Genomic DNA, 14,780 nt, shown 5'->3' with positions numbered 1-14,780 from the left:
GGTTGCCTGTGTTTGTGACGGTTTTAAGCTGGGATATCCTCATTTCGAAGCATCGTTTTGTGCGGCCAGCGTATGCTCTCACACAGGGGCAGGTCACCACACACCACATGAGTGCAGCTGATGGACTGTGTGTACTTGAAAGTGGGACCAGTGCAGGGTTGTGTTAAGTGTTGGCAGTTGACAGTGTTGTTGCATTGGACACATCTGCTGCATGCGTAGTTGTCTTGTAGTGAGAGCAGGGTGAGGGGTCAGGTTTTTGGACCGGCTGCACCAAGGTGTGTTTGATGGTGGGCGCTCGTGTGTTAGAGACAGGCGGGGTTTGCTCGGTGTCGGTGGAGCAGGGCTCCGTCTGGAGGACGGACCAGAGTCTCAGGACTGTTTGTCTGATCTGGTCTGATTAAAGCCACGAAGCAGAGGCGGCGCGCGCTGTCTTTACACATCTTCTGTGATAGCAGGGTGGGTCTGGGTGTACGCTTGCTCTATAAGAGAGTCTGCTTTCTGCCTCTAGGGGGCGACGTTCACGATGTGAAGACAGACAGAAGACACTGTCATGTCATGTGTGAAGAAACACCGTCTGTAAATCTGACAGATAGAAGCTGAATGTGTGAACAGAGAAGAAATCATTCTGACCATGTTACAGAATGGATGTTTGAAACCTGCCCCCCTCCCCCCCTCTGTCTGTCTGTCTGTCTCTCCCCCCGTCTCTTTATTATTTGTACTTTCACTTTGTGACCTCATGGTAGAAATGTGTAGCAGCAGGAGCAGTAAAAGTGGGTTGTAATTCACAGCAACACAACAGTCTCATAGTGGGATATTCTTCCATGACTTGGTTTTAGTGGATCTCTGTTGCTGTTGACGTCTTCCTGCTTCATCTAGCGGACAATCAGAATAATGTAAATTTGACTGGACTTTTCCACACCCACTCTGCTGTTTGAGACGACTCTTAATATCTGATGTTTCTGTTCAACACATTGTCAGAATGAACAACTGTTAACACAGCAGTGTCTATGTGACCACGTTAACAGAAGCCGTTTGTTTAATGGCAGATTTGACTGAAACTGATTCAGGAGATTTGTCATCAAGAAAAGACAGAAGAGAGACGAGGCCTGTTGATGAAGAACATTGTAGACCTCTAAAACATGAAGGAGCACTTTGAACGGTTTTAAGGCTCCATAGACATGTTGACTATGTTCATATATCAGTCAAAACAATGTATGAAACAACAGCAAACCATTTATCAAACCAGATCTGTCAACACAGAAACATGAGAGTTTACTGTTGCTCTGGTTTCCCCTCAGTAATAGACTTTATTATTATTTATTATATTCTGTACTGTAGCTGTGATTTTGTGTCATTGTAGACAGATTCTCATAACCACTGACTTTCTACCTCAGCTTCTGAATTTTAAATTGATAAAAGTTTCTCCACCTCACTTTCATTTCTAAGTTTTGAGTCTTTTCTTCAGTCCACTGTCCAAGATGTGATTCTTATCCTCTATCTAGTGGACACAGATAAACTAAACCACCTGACATGTGGTTTGTCTGACACAGACTAGACCTGACCACTGGTTAGACTGGTCTGATGTCATTCTGACATTTCTAGACTTGGATACTGAAGTTATGAGGATGTGATCAAATGTCCACAGACATCCAGGACCCACCAAAGAGAATAAGAAGCATCTTCTCTCTGTGTGTCCTCTACTGATGAAGACAGAAGGTCTGTTTGACTTGATGTGGACCTGAGTTCACCAGGTAACAATCCTACCAGGAAACATTAAATGTATGATGACTCGTCTCCCTCCTATTACTTTGTACTGTATAACTGTATAGTGGAGTTGTACCAGAGGATGGTGGTAAAATCTTTCCAAATGCTTATTTGTTGCTTTCAGATCTGAATATTCATTGGCATTCATTGCGTCATGATTTCCAGCATTTCTGTCTGACTTTGGTGTTGAGATGAACATTTCATGAGAATGTTTTATGTGTTTTCCTCTCAGTGGTATCCAGACAGAACCAACAGCAGCCAACAGGTTATAGTGTGTTGTCTCTCCTCATTCTGTTGGTGAGTTCAGCAGAAAGTCTCACAGCTGCTCTGACAGCCCAGATAAGTTTGACTGAAGTACATTTTATCTACTGTTCATCTACTGAGTGTAAAAAACACTACCGCCTTCCAACACTGAGATCCACTCCCTTTAACACAACCACCTGTTAAACAGTCCAGGTCTCGATGGTCCACAAGGCTCCAAATCCTTCTTTCTGGATGTTTCTGGTCAGTCTGTTCAATGCAGACAGCAGGTGGTTCTAGTATTTTATACACTCAGTGTGTATGTGACATGTTACTAATATGAATGATGACAAGCCTACAAATAACTGATCCTCTAATGAAAATCTTATGATAACGAATGTGTCCAACTAACACAGCATGTTGTGTGTATTTGTGTGAAGGTCTACACTCTGCTATGAATGTGTCTGAGGAGAGAGAGGAGGGAGGTCCTCCCTCTAAAACCACTCTGTCTGGGGAACATGACAGCCAGACCAAAGCTAAGAGGTAAGATGAGGATCTCTATCTGTCCATGACTGGTCTCCATCTCAGAGCTCAGCAGTGATGTCATCGTGACATCATCAGTCAGAGTCAAAGGTCTGTTTGTGTTGTGTTGTATCCCAGTCCAGCAGGAGAGACCAGACTCCCCTGTACCCAGCTGTGTGTCCGTTAAGAGTGACCAGTCTACTGGAATACCTATTACATTCAAAGATGGACACCACTCTACTGAACAGAGGTGAGGTCTATGATCAAATTACTCTCTTGCATTGGAGGGATAATACTGTTCTTTTCACGTGTCCAGTAACGACGTCCAACTGAGATGTTCTCTTTGGGTGTGTGTTCCCATTTATCACAGCATGCTGATTATTGAAAATATTTATTGTGCTGATGTGGTGAATTGGTGAAGGCAAAGTGTTCTGAAATATTTTAAAATGACATTTGTATTTTTTCCAATATTAAGTTGTATTCTTTATGGTAAGAACTGTGTTTTCCTGATACCTATGAGCATTTATATCCATCCATCCATCCCTCCATTATCCAATCCGCTTATCCTGCTCTCAGGGTCTCGGTGATACTGGAGCCTATCCCATTTACAATACTTCCTTTAACCTGTCAGTCAGTTTCTCCACAACTAATACTTAGAGCAACATGACAAATGAAAAAGAATCAAAAAGCCGCACACAATAATTCACCATCAACTGAAAACCCATCACCTGACAACTCCATATTGTGTAATTATTCTTTTCTTATACATTTTCTTAAACTGAAAGGTATTTATACAACCCTTTAGCTCTTTCTCTAAAGAATTACACAGTTTTTCACCACATACCGAAATACACATCTGCTTTAAAGTAGTACGTGCATACTGATGTTTGAAATTAAATTTCCTTCTATGGTCCTCGTCCTCTGAACTAAATAAGTGAACAGTACAGAATTTGCATTACCTTGTAATCTAACACGTACTTTGCCTTGTTCAAAACAGAAATATTCTTAGACACCTTTGTTTTTACATATGCTATGAGACTCCCATGTCAGTTTGTCCTCCATTATTATACCCAAGTATCTAAACTCAGGTACTCCTTCAATATCAACTCCACCTAGAGACAGTAAAACATAAGAATGTCAATAGGAAAATGTTTATTTTGTTGCACTGTCACAAGTTGAACGTGAGATTGCAGTGTTCCCAACGTGATGGTTCAGCTACCAGGCAGCTGTTTTAAGGGCACAGGTTAAAGAAAGTATTGTAAATGGGATAAGCTCCAGTATCACCGTGACCCTGAGAGCAGGATAAGCGGTTTGAATAATGGACGGATAATGGATAATGGATTATATGAAGGGCTCCTTTAACAGGCACACAAAATGAAGATTTTAAAGTCAGTTTTTTCCAAGTCGACTAGTTGGGAGGTTGTCCTAGTGAGTAGTTGACTAGTTGGTCTCAAGGAAGCTCTATCAGTTAGATTAGGTTATACTTTTCCTGGACCCAATTGCTTCAGTGAAGACCTATGATTGTTATTTAGGCCTACACACGTTCACAATAAAGAGATTCATGTGTACAAATTGTTATATCTTTAATCTGTTTTATTTGGACCGTAATTTAATTTGGACCATAATGTGTCACTACAAGTAACACGTCACTTACTAACAACCAGCGATTCCCTTTCAAAACAGTGATTTGACAAACTGACGTAGGACTAATCTACATATATCTGGATGATATTATAGTGGTTATGGGGATACATAATTCCCCTTATTGAGTTAGTAGGAACATTGGTTTACAGCTGCTGTTTTCTCAGTTCGGGTTTGCAGTGATACACTTCCGCTGCGCGGGCGTTTGTTGTTGTTGTAATGGTGGAAGGAATAAATGGTACACGTTGTCTAGCCGAAAGAGAAAGTTGTCACGACTCCTGCTTGAGCCCCTCTACACTGGTGACCCCGACGTTTGTCTCTTGTAGTTATCAGAGACAATCTTTCGAACGAACATGGTTGACGAAATCAACGCGGTTTCTCTCAAATTGCCAGAGTTCTGGGAGTCATCGGCAACGACATGGTTCGCCCAGGCGGAAGCGCAATTTGCTATCCGCAAAATAACAGATGAGGCTACTGAATACCACGGCGCACACACCTGCTCAGGTGCGGGCCGCTTTGGCTAACACCAGCATTACTGATTGCCGCAAGCTAGCTGAAGAAGCTGACAAGTTCTTCCTGGCCAGCCAACAGCAGCACTGCGCGTCCGCGCTCACCCCTGCCCACCCCCACATGCCACCACCTGGTGACTCTATGGTGGTCGCCACGGCAACCCCCGGTCGGCGACAGGAGCCCAGCCTGTGCTTTTACCATGCAACATTCGGGGCCAGGGCAAAAAAAGTGCAACTCCCCGTGCAATTTCAGCTCGTTGGGAAACGCCAAGGCCGGCGCTCACTAGTGGCCATGGGCGTCGGCGTGGAGGACAACAGGCTACTTTTCCTGCAAGACTCCATCTCAGGGCAGCGTTTCCTATGCGACACTGGGGCGCAGAGGAGTGTCGTACCTGTATCGAGGGTGGACGCCCTGTCGGGCGCTCACGGCCCTCCCATGGAAGATGCTAACGGCAGCTCTATCCGTACGTACGGCACGAGGCACATTGACATGTGTTTTAACGGACAGCGGTTCAGCTGGGATTTTGTCACCGCCGATGTGGCATTTCCCCTCCTCGGTGCAGATTTCCTTTGTGCTCATGGGCTGCTGGTGGACGTCAGGAATCGACGCCTGATTGACGCCGTCACCTTCGCTACACATGCGTGTGCACTCAGTGATACAGGCTCCGTCAGGCTTTCCAGCATGCTCTCCAACGAGGACGTGTTTCTCTATCTTCTCTCTGAGTTCCCTGACCTCACTCAGCCCACATTCTCGTCATCTACGACCAAACATGGGGTTGAGCACCACATCGTCACCACTGGCCCGCCGGTGCACGCCTGAACTCGGCGCCTCGACCCGACCAAGCTCTCTGTCGCCAAGGCGGAGTTTGAGAACATGGAGCGCCTTGGCATCATCCGTCGCTCCAGCAGCCCGTGGCCTTCACCCCTCCACATAGTGCCTAAGCCTGGCGGTGGGTGGCGTCCATGTGGTGACTACCGTCGGCTCAATGACGCAACAATCCCGGACCGCTACCCGGTCCCTCACATCCAAGATTTCTCAGTCCACCTGGCTGGGAAAGTGATCTTTTCCAAGGTGGACCTCATCCGTGGATACCACCAGGTGCCCGTCCATCCCGCTGATGTCCCCAAAACGGCTGTGACAACTCTGTTCGGACTGTTCGAGCTCCTGCGCATGCCGTTTGGGCTTAAGAACGCCGCGCAGTCCTTCCAACGCCTCATGGACTCAGTGTTGCGGGACCTGCCCTTCCTCTTTGTGTACCTGGATGACATCCTGGTCACTAGCACCTCCGTGTCCGAGCACTTGTCCCACCTCAGAGCCCTTTTCGAGAGACTCAGCCTGCACGGGTTGATAGTTAACCCGGCCAAATGCCAGTTTGGTCTGAGCACCATCGACTTCCTGGGCCACCGGGTCACCAAGGACGGGGCGGCCCCCCTTCCAGCTAAGGTGGAGGCCGTCGCAGACTTTCCACGCCCACACACGGCCCAGTCCCTCCGGGAGTTCATTGGCATGGTGTCCTCCTACCACCGGTTCATCCCCCGGGCTGCCGAGCTCCTCCGCCCCCTATATGAGGCTCTGAAGGGCACAGCCCCCAAACACACTGTGGACTGGTCTGCAGAGAGGGACAAGGCTTCTAAGAATGTGAAGGCCGCCCTGGCTGACGTGGCGATGCTGGCACACCCTGTGTCTGGAGCGCCCATCGCCATCATGATGGATGCTTCGGACTACACTGTCGGCGCGGTTTACGAGCAGTGGGTGAGCGGTGCGTGGCAGCCACTTGCCTTCTTCAGCCGGCAGTTGAACCTGAGAGAGCACAAATACAGCACCTTTGATCGTGAGCTGCTTGGCCTTTTCCTCGCGGTTAGGCACTTTCGTTTCCTACTGGAGGGCCATCAGTTCACGGCTTTCCTCGACCACAAACCGCTGGTGTTCGCGATGGCCAAGGTGGCCGAGGCCTGGTCAGCCCGCCAGCAGCGACAGTTGGCCTACATCTCAGAGTTTACCACCGACGTGAGGCATGTCGCTGGGAAGTCCAATCCGGTCGCCGACTGTCTCTCCCGGGCCATCGCTGGTGCCACCCATTTGGGACTCGACTACAGCCAGATGGCGGCTGACCAGGCCGCCGACCCAGGAGTGCAGGCATGCAGGACCGCCGTCACAGGGCTGCAGTTGGAGGATGTGGCTTTCGACGACGCTGGCGCCACACTCCTGTGCGACGTCTCTACGGGTCAGCCCCGACCCGTCGTTCCGACTGCTTGGAGGCGGCGGGTCTTCGATACAGTCCATGGGCTGTCTCACCCTGGCAGAAAGCCTTCACAGAGGTTGGTGGCGGCAAAGTTTGTCTGGCATGGACTCAAAAAGGATGTGAGGGACTGGGCTGACACCTGTGTGGAGTGCCAATGCTCCAAAGTGCTCCGGCACATCAAAGCGCCCCTGATACCTTTCACGGTACCTGAGAGGAGGTTCGACCACGTGAATGTGGACCTGGTAGGCCCCCTACCCCCCTCCCGTGGTTTCACATACCTGCTCACCATGGTCGACAGGACCACGCGATGGCCAGAGGCCGTCCTGCTTTCGTCCACGACAGCGCCTGAGGTTGCCCGAGCGTTCATCGGAACCTGGATCGCCCGCTTTGGCACCCCATCTGACCTCTCCTCGGACAGAGGGCCGCAATTCACGTCAGCGCTCTGGGAGGAGATCGCTGCGGATTTAGGGGTGAGGCTCCATCGCACCACAGCGTATCACCCTCAAGCGAATGGATTGGTCGAGAGGTTCCATCGCTCGATGAAGGCCGCATTGCGGGCTACCCTCAAGGACGACTGCTGGGTCGACAAACTGCCTTGGGTCATGCTTGGGCTCAGGACGGCCCCCAAGGAGGACCTCCAGTCCTCATCCGCCGAACTGGTCTACGGACAGCCACTTCGGGTCCCGGGGGATTTCCTTCCCACCGCCACAGCTCCCTGGTCCGCCAGCTGCCAACGGACTGCGCTGCAGGAGGAAGCCAGGGCTTTTGCACCGGTCCCCACTTCTCAGCATGGCGGCTCTCAGTCCTATGTCCCCACGGAGCTGCGGTCGGCGGAGTATGTTTTCATCCATCATGACGCACACCGCGGTCCCCTGCAGCCACCCTACGACGGCCCATTTCGGGTACGGGACACCGGAGATAAGCACTTTGTGGTGGAGGTTGGCAGCCGGCTGGAGCGGGTTTCTGTAGACCACCTCAAGCCTGCTCACCTGGACTTAGACCGCCCTGTTGGTCTTGCCCTGCCCCCATGGCGGGGGCGCCCCCCGGCCCTGCCCCCCTCCCCTGGTGAGCCGCCCCCTGCTTCCCCAGCCCCTCCTTTTCCCCGGTCCAGCTGTGAGGACTCTGCTGCTTCGCCTGCGGTTAACCAGCCCCCAGCTCCTGTTCAGCGGAGCCGTTGGGGCAGAGAGATCCGCCCCCCCCGCCACACTGACTTTTCGTATTAAGGCGAAATCTCGGGGGATGTGTGTAGTGGTTGTGGGGATATATAATTCCCCTTATTGAGCTAGTAGAAACGTTAGTTTACAGCTGATGTTTTCTCGGTTCGAGTTTACAGTGGTGCAGTTCCGCTGTGCGGGTTTTTTTTGTTGTTGTTGTAATGGTGGAAGGAATAAATGGTGCATGTTGTGTACCCGAAAGAGAAAGTTGTCACGACTCCTGCTTGAGTTCTTCTGCAGGAAAATCATTTCTTTCAGTTTTCGGCCTTGGTTTCTCATTTTTGGTTTTCGGTTTCGGCCAAGAATTTTCATTTCAGTGCATCTCTAGAAATTAGTAGTATCTGTGAATGTTCTCATTCTCTCAAGTTGTTGAATCAAGTGCAAAGTAGTAGTTGTAGTAGTTGTAGTAGTAGTATTGTAATTGTGTTTATCCTGGTTCAGTGTTGTATTGTGTAAATTGTGTAAACACAACATCCATTGCACGTTGTGCGTCTTGGGAGAGAGCTCCTCCTCTGGTGCTCTCCCTGAGGTTTTTTCCTGTTTCTTCTCCCTGTTAAAGGGTTTTTAGGGAGGTGTTCCTTATCCGATGAGAGGGTCTCAGGACACGATGGTGTGTTGCTGTTAAGCCCACTGAGGCTAATTTGTAATTTGCGATATTGTGCTTTACAAATACAATTGACTTGTGTGTGTGTGTGGGGGGGGGGTAGAGGGGAGGTGGGGGGATGGTGAGGGGGGGGGCGGGTAGTGTGGGTGGTGGGGGGTTATATGTTATATGATCTGATGCCCCACCCTGCTTGCTTCCTCACGGTCTTCCCTCTTCGCGGTTCTGGTAAGTGTGGTGCTGTGTGTGCTGACGCACTGTGGCATATCAGACTTGTATGGGCTCGCAGGAAAACGCTGTGTTACTTCTCCACCGACTGCTCCCTACATCTGTCTGATGACACCATCAGATATGTGACGTCATCTGACCGCAATTCATTCTCTCTCTCCCCGTGTGTGTGTGTGGCTCTTTCTCTCTCTCTCTCTCTCTCTCTCTCTCTCTCTCTCCCCTCCCTCTCCGTCTTCATTAGTTTTTTACTTTCACTTTGTGACCTCGGGGTAGAAATGTGTAGCAGCAGGAGCAGTAAAAGTGAGTTGTAATCCACAGCAACACAACAGTCTCATAGTGGGATATTCTTCCATGACTTGGTTTTAGTGGATCTCTGTTGCTGTTGACGTCTTCCTGCTTCATCTAGCGGACAATCAGAATAATGTACACTACCGTTCAAAAGTTTGGGATCACCCAAACAATTTTGTGTTTTCCATGAAAAGTCACACTTATTCACCACCATATGTTGTGAAATGAATAGAAAATAGAGTCAAGACATTGACAAGGTTAGAAATAATGATTTGTATTTGAAATAAGATTTTTTTTACATCAAACTTTGCTTTCGTCAAAGAATCCTCCATTTGCAGCAATTACAGCATTGCAGACCTTTGGCATTCTAGCTGTTAATTTGTTGAGGTAATCTGGAGAAATTGCACCCCACGCTTCCAGAAGCAGCTCCCACAAGTTGGATTGGTTGGATGGGCACTTCTTTGAGCAGATTGAGTTTCTGGAGCATCACATTTGTGGGGTCAATTAAACGCTCAAAATGGCCAGAAAAAGAGAACTTTCATCTGAAACTCGACAGTCTATTCTTGTTCTTAGAAATGAAGGCTATTCCATGCGAGAAATTGCTAAGAAATTGAAGATTTCCTACACCGGTGTGTACTACTCCCTTCAGAGGACAGCACAAACAGGCTCTAACCAGAGTAGAAAAAGAAGTGGGAGGCCGCGTTGCATAACTGAGCAAGAAGATAAGTACATTAGAGTCTCTAGTTTGAGAAACAGACGCCTCACAGGTCCCCAACTGGCATCTTCATTAAATAGTACCTGTTAGAGCCTGTTTGTGCTGTCCTCTGAAGGGAGTAGTACACACCGGTGTAGGAAATCTTCAATTTCTCGCATGGAATAGCCTTCATTTCTAAGAACAAGAATAGACTGTCGAGTTTCAGATGAAAGTTCTCTTTTTCTGGCCATTTTGAGCGTTTAATTGACCCCACAAATGTGATGCTCCAGAAACTCAATCTGCTCAAAGAAGTGCCCATCCAACCAATCCAACTTGTGGGAGCTGCTTCTGGAAGCGTGGGGTGCAATTTCTCCAGATTACCTCAACAAATTAACAGCTAGAATGCCAAAGGTCTGCAATGCTGTAATTGCTGCAAATGGAGGATTCTTTGACGAAAGCAAAGTTTGATGTAAAAAAAAATCTTATTTCAAATACAAATCATTATTTCTAACCTTGTCAATGTCTTGACTCTATTTTCTATTCATTTCACAACATATGGTGGTGAATAAGTGTGACTTTTCATGGAAAACACAAAATTGTTTGGGTGATCCCAAACTTTTGAACGGTAGTGTAAGTGTGACAGGACTTTTCCACACTCACTCTGCTGTTTGAGACGACTCTTAATATCTGATGTTTCTGTTCAACACATTGTCAGAATGAACAACTGTTAACACAGCAGTGTCTATGTGACCACGTTAACAGAAGCCGTTTGTTTAATGGCAGATTTGACTGAAACCGGTTCAGGAGATTTGTCATCAAGAAAAGACGGAACAGAGACGAGGCCTGTTGATGAAGAACATTGTAGAAAGGGATGGGTACCGAAACCCGCTATTAAACGGCACCGGGGACAAATTATTTCCAGTTTATTGAGGCTAATTAACGTTATCTTGCACATTTTATCTCACAACTCTGTTTCTAATTTGCAGTAAGAGTAAGACTTCTGTCTGTGACACATTTTGGTTATTTCCAATGCAGAAGCGAGACCTCTCCGAGGGGCTGAGCCATCTCTCTCTCTCTCTCTCTCTCTGTGTCCGTTTCACACACACACACAAACACACACACACACACATGGGAACCCCCTCGGTGAACAGGATCTGGGTGGGCGGGGGTTTCCTGCTTTTGGAAAGATAAGAATATCTTTGATAACGGTGCGAGCAGCTCCACCACAACGAGCCAACCAGCTTTTACCCGACTCCCAGTTCAGCAGCGAGGAGGCCACAACTGGTGCCAAAGCAGGCGGAGCGCCGCGGAGCGGGCGGCTCAGCTTTCCAGCCTCCCTGTTTGTTTTTTTGTTTTTTATCAAGAGACTACTTTTAATATCAAAACACCTATTTTACACAACAATATATTACAAAAGCGTTTTAATTTTAACTATAAAAACAGCCAACCCCAGAGGAAAGCAAGAAAAGTGAATTGGGACACACTGCCATCTGGTGGTCGAAAACTGCAAATCAGGTCTTCCTGAACTACAAACCAGGTACTGAAACAAGGTCATTCTCATTATGGGCACATCTGCATTGCTCAAGTCAAGTCAATTTTATCCGTATAGCCCAATATCACAAATTACAGATTTACCTCAGGGGGCTTCACAGCAACACAGCATCCTGTCATTAGACCCTCGCCTCAGATGAGGAACAACTCCCTAAAAAACAAACAACATTAACAAGGCCTTGTCTCACTTTCCAACTGAACAAAAAAAAGTATATCCTTAAAACCAACTCAGGTGTTTTATTTGAGATTCAGCTCAAAGTGAAAGTGATGACGTTCTAATGTACATATGCGCTTTTGTTTTTTATCTTCCTTTGTCAAACTTCCTCGCTTTTGCTTGATGGTAGTGAATGACACTGGGGTATGGGATTTATGGAGACGACATGGCCATGTTTGCCATGACACTAAAGCTCAGGAATCATTTGGGATTTGTAGGAGCTTGGCAGCTCCCGCCCCTCGGGTGTTGTCATATTTGCCCTCCTTGTCATCGCAGGCGTACGCCAGCAGGGGCCTGTTGGGGTGCCAGGCCACGGTGAAGGTTGGAGAATCACATTGCACCTCCCACAACTTCTCCCCTGTTTCAACTTCAGCGATGTCTATGAAGTGATCCTCTGAAGCTGAGGCCAACATCTTGCCATCATGGCTGAAACTCGGTGTCCTCACAGGCCAGTCAAACCTGGAGAAACAGCAGACACACACTAGCTCCTCTATGTTCCAGAGGCTGACCAGGGCGTAGGCACTTCCTGGAGTGAAGTACGAGCCAGTGGGATCGAACTTGATGCCGATACAGTTGGATGGATGGGCGCTGATGGGCTGAATGGGCTTCCGCTCTGGGTAACTGAGAATATTGATGTGTGTGAATGTTCTCATTCATCCAGGTCATGGTTATCCAAAGGAGATGAATCAAGTGCAACTGGACTTGGTATATATCCGTGAAGACGTTTCGCGTGGCAAAACATCGGTACACAAAAGAGCCACTCATATCTATGGTTCTGTTAGCGACGGGCGTTGGTAAACATCGGGACACAAAGAGCCATGGACATCTATAGCTCTGACAGCGACTCCTAGAGGATAGATTCTGAGTCTCATCACCAGCCAGTCAGACCAGCTTGGTCTAGTCAGAAAGGCACGAACTGAGGAAGCCTCTTGGATGAGAGGCGAAACGTCTTCATGGATAAATACCAAGTCCAGTTGCACTTGATTCAACTCCTTTGGATGAGAATATTGATGCCTCTATTGCATTGGTAAGGAAGAACGTGTCTTGTCATCGTTCCAGGAGATCTTGTTCACCTATAATTTGAACTGCTCTTCAGCCTTGGAGTGGTGTGTCTTTTTTTTTTATTCAATAATCAAAAAGCCATTTCACAGCTTTCAAAATGACAGTTGCAAATACAAACAATGAGCAAATACAACAATCATACAAAGGAAGTTATGAACAAAAATAATAAATCAGCCAACACAAAAATAAAATAAAAAACAATTGGTCAATCAGGAATTAAAGTGCCAAGATTCTCAGAAAGACACTGGGCTTTTCTTGATTTTATCAGTTTTGCACATCTCTCATATATTTCCATCTCATTAACAAATCCATTAAACGGGGGGGTTGTTTTCAAGACGTGACATTTGTGTCGAAAGAACTTTGCTAATATAATTAGGTTATTCTACATGAATTCAGCTTTTCTGCCCCTATTAAAAGACCAAGTTTTATATTTTCATATCTTAACTGCGGCATAATTAGATGATTATTTGCTATCCAAGTGTGGCATGCTTCCCAAAAGGTGCTCGTGACCTCGCAGTCAAAGAACAGCTGTTCTGCCGGTTCAGCGTCTGATCCACAGAAACCACAACTGTTCCAATCAAAACTGAATCTATGATGCAGGAAATCATGACATGGGTAGATGTCATTAACTGTCTTGAAATGCACTCCTTTTGCTTTGGGTGGGACAGGAAAAGAAAGATATCTGGTCCTTGTCTTGACTATAGAGCTTCTAGTGTAGTCTTGAAACTTGTGTTTCCTCTTCAAGGGCGAGGGAAAACAGACTGTAGTGAAGCTAGTTCTTCAAAATCTGTTACTGCATTTTATATCTAAAACATCTAATCCGGCTACAACTAACGGGGGGATCTTTGCTGTAACAGTAGAATACGTCAACATGCCTTTGATTAAAAGCATCCCTGCCTGTGGGGTTGCTTTCATTACATTATTGTATTGTCTGTTGGTGCAAATCACATCATATGTTTGAATGAAGATGTCATATCGTAGCAGATTTCCATTATCTTCCATTACGTCTTGAATGGACCAGATACCCTTCTCCATCCAGTCTTTATAAAAAAAGCTTTTCTTTTAATTAAGATGCATCTATTGTTCTAAACTGGCATATTGTGCGGGGTAGAGTTATACATCGATGCCAAGACACACCTTGGAGCGTTGTGTCTTGGCATCGATGAAGGTGGACGGCCTCTCAGTGCTCCAGCCCCCTTGTTAAGACGAAAGGCCCTTTATGTGTGAGCCGAGGGGCGGGGCCGGCTCTCTCTGCCTCCCCCTCACTCACCCACTCACACACGCAGACCCACAGAGCGTGCTCTTAGTGGCAATGGTGGAGAGAGAACTAAACAGTCAGAAGTCTGGTTAAACGTCACTAGAGTTTATGCTGGCAATACTCGTTGCCACAAGTGCAGCAAGTCTTCTGCATGTCAGGGCAGAGACACGAGCAGTCTGTCCAAACATCCAGCGGAAGTGCATCAAATACAGGTGAAGAAATGCAGCTTTCGGCTGCCTAGCTCGTAGTTCATCTCTCGTTGCCCTTCTGTGGTGATGCTAAGGGACCGCTCCAAGACACTCGTCTGTTAGCATTTGTTTTTTGTTGCGTTTTTCATTCATGTACAGATCAATCTCACAAAAAGAAACAGAACATAAAACAACAACAACAAGACAACAACATGGGGTATCATACAACAATCAACAGGGCACTAAACAAATATATTTAAGGCTTGGGGGGGGGCTCTCTCTCTCTCCCTCTCTCTCTCTCTCTCTCTCTCTCTCTCTCTCTCTCCCCTCCCTCTCCGTCTTCATTAGTTTTTTACTTTCACTTTGTGACCTCGGGGTAGAAATGTGTAGCAGCAGGAGCAGTAAAAGTGGGTTGTAATCCACAGCAACACAACAGTCTCATAGTGGGATATTCTTCCATGACTTGGTTTTAGTGGATCTCTGTTGCTGTTGATGTCTTCCTGCTTCATCTAGCGGACAATCAGAATAATGTAAGTGTGACTGGACTTTTCCACACTCACTCT

The 14,780-nt window shown here is 47.2% G+C and overlaps 1 protein-coding gene and 1 long non-coding RNA gene across 2 annotated transcripts in view; both read left to right on the top strand.

Annotated features, from left to right (window-relative positions):
• LOC130110628 (NACHT, LRR and PYD domains-containing protein 12-like) overlaps nt 1–14,780 on the top strand; it is a 571,318-nt gene that overhangs the window by 123,843 nt on the left and 432,695 nt on the right.
• Nucleotides 757–2,063, top strand: LOC130106793 (uncharacterized). Its single transcript, XR_008809765.1, has 3 exons — nt 757–893; nt 1,646–1,751; nt 1,997–2,063. It is a non-coding gene; the product is annotated as an uncharacterized LOC130106793 (long non-coding RNA).

This window comes from Lampris incognitus, chromosome 1, assembly GCF_029633865.1.
Source record: "Lampris incognitus isolate fLamInc1 chromosome 1, fLamInc1.hap2, whole genome shotgun sequence".
Classification (NCBI taxonomy): Eukaryota; Metazoa; Chordata; class Actinopteri; order Lampriformes; family Lampridae; genus Lampris; species Lampris incognitus.
This window is presented reverse-complemented; position numbering and strand designations above follow the sequence as displayed.